Below are 6,000 nucleotides of genomic sequence, written 5' to 3'. Positions count from 1 at the left end.
TAAAAATTAAAGTACACTGCGGCGCCCAGGCTAGGGGAGAGGGGGATGGTGAGGAGTAGTGATTTTACCCCACCTGTCCCTAATAATCGGCCCTATTTAATCCAGTCTTCCCAAACAGTCGGAGAGACTGACTCGGGACTTCCAGATGGACACCGGACCCAAGACCCTGAAGTCTCGACACCCCGCACCAAGAGCACAGAACAGCACAAACACAAGAGCGTTCCTATGTGTAAATAAAGGCAAATCCTCACCCGCCGAACGCGTCTTGCGTGTTTGTGCCACATACGCATATCCGCGATTTTTTCCACGAATATAACCCTAACTGTCAAACAAAAATTACCGCACGTTTTTTGTATAATAGAAGATTCAAAATTTTGTCCACGTTGTCAGACACAACCTCCCAGCTTTGCTTCCTGCTGAGTTCTGTGGTGGATCCTCATCCGTGAAGTAACCAAGCGATCATGCGAGGTCCAACTTTTAACTTTGTAGAGGTCCCAGTTTACCATGCTGATGCATAACATTACGAAAAAGCACTGCATATGTACCTCAGAACATGACATGATTTAAACACTGAAGTGCCCTAACGTAGGGGGTGCAGTGGTGCAGTGGGTTGGACCACAGTCCTGCTCTCCGGTGGGTGTGGGGTTTGAGTCCCGCTTGGGGTCCCGTCCTGGGTGTGTCCCCTTCCCCCTCTGGTCTTACGCCCTGTGTTACCGGGTAGGCTCCGGTTCCCCGTGACCCCCTATGGGATAAGCGGTTCAGAAAATGCGTGCGTGTGCTAACATTTGCTGAGTTTAGATTACACAAGATGGGCCTGGTACTCCCCATAGGTGAATGGTCGTATGTTTAAGTTTCACCGCTTATTTAAGGTCTTCTCAGAGATTTGCAGATGGGGGAGGATCTGCTTGCAAAAGCAAGTCGAAAGCTGGTATGCAGCTTAGCTCCATCTCCTGTGTCTTCCTCTCTACTATCTCCCTATGTAGGAGAGCATCGCCACCCAGAACCCACCCCCATCCCACGGTGCTCCCTACCACCAGCACCCTCGCACCCTGACCTTTATGCCGAGCTCATTTCTCACCGTGACACTTTAATCAGTCAGCCCAGCCGCACACAGCGCCTCCTCGTCTCCCACACGCACCATCCACCCCTGCCCACGAGCGCACTACCGCACACCCGTGCCGTGCCATAGGGAGACATCGGAATGATGCGAGGGACAAGTCCGCTCATGGGGACGTCTCATGGACAGCATCTGACAGCAGTACTACAGACCTTACAGTAACAGAAAAAGAAACCCCGCTATCACAAGCTGGAAGAAAGCTTGCATTTTGTAATAATCTTGTGCAAATTAAGATTTTTACAGCGATTTTTCCTTCAAATAATTTGGTACAGCCAAACATTTCTATTAAACAATTAAAACATAAATAGCTGTCGCTTCATAAATGCCTATCAAGACGTAGCAATAAATCCTCCGGGAAATATTTTGATTTTTTTATGTGATTGCTTTTCTTCATGTCATTTCTTGATTCCTTCTTTATATTCCTTGTAAATAGCAATCAGTGTACTGAGAACAAATATTCATGGTCAAATTATCAGTGGGTGGTGCCTTGCAAAACTACATTATTGACCAGACTGGACTAAAGGACTGCTGGACTTTCCTCTATGGCCAGTAGGCATACTTATAGCTCTATACAATATATTATATTATGATAGTCGGTAGTCAACTGTCTTCTTTGCTTCTTTATCTGATGTATTTGTTTTTCTTGCCTTATGCCTGTGTTAAAGTGCTCTGTGTCACTGGGTGAGAAGAGCTCTATAAAAATAAATTGAATTGAATTGAAGTGTATTACTGTCAGAGCTGTAAAGCCAAGTATGTACACCGCTGGGGCGGGGGCACTTAAAAAAAAGAATTGATATAAAACCCCCCACAAAGTGACAGTGTACAGTTTTATAGGAAAATCTATTCTTTTTTTATGATTCACTCAAGATGACCATTTGCGCCTCTTGGTTTCCCACTCAACGTTGGTTCTATTTTATGTTCTGTGAATTGTGTCCTTGGTGGCATGTTTGGCCATTTTATTACGAAAGCAGAGGAGCTCATCTGTCTGCGATGATGAGCCTGTGGGCGAATGCCCCTGGACACCAGCTGCCATCGTGCAGCCACGTTGTGTTCGTTTGCAGGCGATTGCTGCATATGTGTGGCAGGAAAGCGCTACAGGGTTATTTACACATTTGGCTGTTTTCACAATGCTCTTAATTCATGGAGCCTGAGACAGGCATTTTTTGTTGCTGTTGTTGTTGTTAACTTTGAGAAGAAGGAGGCTGATCAAATTTTCATGGCCCTTTCGAAGCCTGGCTCTCCCGGTACTGTACATGACATTCTTTCATTGCTATTAAAAATTGAACCGGCTCCCTCCTCACCTCGGACTTAATGACGGAATGACTGCAGCGCTATGCCGAAAGCAGCTGGCTGGAATAAAAGCATTACTGTGACTGAGTTTTTTCCCGTCCTCTTTTTCCAGAATTTGGAGCACACAGCTGTCTATGTCAGAGCAGAGAGCGCAAACGTATGTGCTCCTCGGAGCACCTTGAAGAACGTGCACAGTAGGGAGGTTGAGGGCTACCAATGGACTTGAAGTGTATGGGTCCAAACCAGCAAATAAAGTTGGGTGTTTGTTTTGCAGAAAAACAAACGAGCAAAGGAAGTCTCCCATAGGCCAGAAAAAAGAGCAAGAAAGTGGAGAACATCTACAGATCTCAGGCAAGAACCCACCAACTGAAATCCACCAATGAAGAACATCTAGGGGTCTTACCCAGGAACACATCTGCCCCCAAAGGTATCAGATGGGCTGCAGCAAAGAACACCACCAGCACACATCATCTCCTATGGATCTGACCCAAGAACCCACCAGCAAAGCCCTTCTCTTATTGCACTCATACAAGAAATGATTTCGAACCCTGTGAATAAAAAATTCAACTACACCAATGCCTTTGCAGTTTCTTGGAGAACGCCGATGATATTTTTTAAAGCTTTACTTTGTGGAATAATTCCAAGTTAGTGGAAAATATCGGTGAGGCCCTCAGTTAAGTTTTCACCTGGCCAAAGGTGCTGGTCATGGATTGCTGTGGGAGAGGACACAGTTGTGCCATGCTGTCCATTTGGAAGATGAGTCTCATTGCAGTGGCACAGATCAATAATTCAGCCAGCGCCGGGATGGCTTAGGAGGGGGACAGAGTATCATAGGGAGTCCCTGAAACCCTATCAGTCATGTGGAAAGCTGGGCCTACGTCTGCGTACTTGAAGGGAGCAAGACAGAGGCACGAAGCATTTCGGATAAATCAGCTGCAGTAAATCACGGTCAAGGTTACACATATGAAAACAGAGTTATGAGCAAGGTGAGAAAAAACCACCGCGTAAGTGTGATGGACCGAGCTATGAATCTCCGTCTACTGATCTCAGCTGAGGTCAGTTCCGTTCTCAGTCGCCAGCTTTCGGCCTCACGCTTGATGAAGAGCTGACGCGAGTCCTCACGTACATTCGATCGACAGCCGGAACGGTCCGGTTGCGTTCGAGCGCCCTGCTATTTTTTGTGCTCGTTGTAATTGCTCGCAGAATTGTGTTTTCTGTTTTCGTTACATATATTCATTTGCATATTTACATTTGAAAGAGGCGCAAGAATATGTTAGGAAGTGAATCTCGGTGTCTTATTTGGGAAGTTTTTTAAGACCACAAAGACATACCTTCAGCTGAAGGGAAAAAGACGAATTGTTTGAAAGAAGCAATTAGCCACTCGGAGATGAAAGTGTACGACGAGTTTTAGCAGCACTTTCTACGCGTTCCTCCTGAGCGCCACTGGGTCCTGTTGTCTCCGCAACAGAGGAGGGATGCAGTTTGGAAGTGCCGCCCCCCCCCGCGTTCCTTTGGTCCCCTCCTCCGTGCTGCGCTCAGTCTTATTAGGGACACGGCTTTGTCAGGTGTCGTCCGCCCGAGGGAAGGATCCCGTTTTCCCATTTTGCGCCAACAAACGGAGTATGTAGAGCAGACGGGCACAGCGGAAGTGCGCTGGGCCTCTAACCTGAAAGTCACCGCGTCGAAAACATCCTCCGCTGCAATGAAGGCCTCGTGACTAAAATATGACAGAACTCAGGGCAGCGAGCGGCGTTGTGGTTACGGACACACGGCCGCGACGCAAGACGGTTGGTTAAATTCCCCGGAGGGGCCCTATTCGACCTCCCTTGAACGGGGTACTTTACTTGGAATGCTCCTGTAAAATACCCAGCACTACGAAGAGGCAAAATCACAGGCAGCCAGCCGAGCAACTCAAACAAGAACAGCAATAACCGATAACCGTAATGTTTAAAAACGGAGCTCCGCCGCTATTGCTTGTTGCCTTAATATTGCTGTCGCTTCAATCCACTTGCCTGCTTCCTCTCCCCTTCTGCGTTCGAGCACGTCTGCGTTCCTGGTGGCTGCGGGATGGGAGGGAGGGAGCGTCTCCAAGTGGCATCCTGTCCCATATACACGCCGACTGATAATAATGAGAGAAAGTGTTGTATGAAATATTGAACAGACGCTGGCGAAGGCTCACCATAACGCTGCTTGAATTTTTAATAGGGGTTTTTCACAGAGAGCCTTGTTTTTTGTGTGTTTTTGTTTTTGTGCCTTTGTTCCCTGGTGCACGACGCCTGGCACGAGGGCCGCGCGCACTCCCGCGTGTTCCGCGAGGGCCCGCCAGCAGACGAGGCGGCGTAAGAATGCACCGAGAGAGCTGTGGGGTGGGGGGTGGGGGGATCATCCTCTTATCAAAGCCTCCGCACGATCGACACGAGCGGTCCCTCGCGATGCCAGGCGCCAAGCGATAACACGCAGCGTCTTTGTGAATTAAAAGAGCGGTGATACGACGCCCCGCACCTTAAAAAGCAAACATTCCGAGAGACGTCGCTAGCATTCGTGTTTAACTGCGTTCTCCCGCTCCGAAGCGCGCGGTGTCAGATGCGTCAGGGTGGGATGCACGGGAGGGTGACGTTAACCCATTCAGGGGAAAAAAAAAAAAAACAAAAACACCCAAGGAGCACGGGGACCACGTGCGAGAGAAGCACAGGGAGCAGGTACGGCACGGAAAGGGCAGCACGGCACGGGTACCGAGCGGGAGAGGAAGGAGCTCGTCGGAGGAGCAGGAGGTGCGAGAGCAGTTTGGCAGCGACTGCCATTGCACCCGTATTGCATGTACTGAGTGTGCAGCTCGAGGGTAATGAGCTCACTGTGTGACAGCCTGGGGCGGCACAGAATGATAAGATGACGAAGACTTTGATGACTGTAAACAGCGCCGAAGTTGGAAAAGTAAAAGCAGGGTATCCGTGATGTGACTTCGCCCGATGCGCTTCCGCCGCCGCCGCCGACCCGGGCACGAGCGCCACCGGGAACGCTCGCGATCGGCCCGCTTAGCCGGAGACGAGAACACCACGTGCGCTCGTTCCCCCGGGTAATAACGGTCGAGGTATCGCTATACCTCTCGGAGCCCGACTCGAAGTAGGTTGGGAAGCAGCACTAATTGTGTCAGTTATTGCCTTTTCCCATGTGCACGCATGCATGCATATACAGCTGCCAGTCTGGGTAAACAGCAGAGCGAGACCGGAGCGAAGCCTGAGAATGGATACGCGCCGAAAGGATGCATGAAGGGAAAGAAAGGCCCGGAGACAGGAACGGAAACGGAAACGGAAACGTGGGTCATGTCGTCGCTGGACCGGACCGCGTCCCTGATCTCCGTTCGAGGGCGGAGCCGTCCCTTCCGGGGCAAGGCCTAGCAGGCGCGAACCCCCGCCACAGCCTTGCCCTACATGCGAAGCATTAATTGCTGCCGCTGTTCAGCTGGATCCCGCGGGCGCGTTGGGCGTCTGGGGCAATCTGCATTTGGCAGAGGCGTCTCTAAGAGGATTTTTCGGCTGCGTCGAGCGCTCCCGTCTGATTAGCGAGACGACCGTGCGCTTCCCGCTAATCGCCTC

Source organism: Scleropages formosus, chromosome 2, assembly GCF_900964775.1.
Source record: "Scleropages formosus chromosome 2, fSclFor1.1, whole genome shotgun sequence".
In the NCBI taxonomy this organism is placed as follows: domain Eukaryota; kingdom Metazoa; phylum Chordata; class Actinopteri; order Osteoglossiformes; family Osteoglossidae; genus Scleropages; species Scleropages formosus.
The sequence above is the reverse complement of the archived record's forward strand: the minus strand, read 5'-3'. Positions refer to the sequence as shown.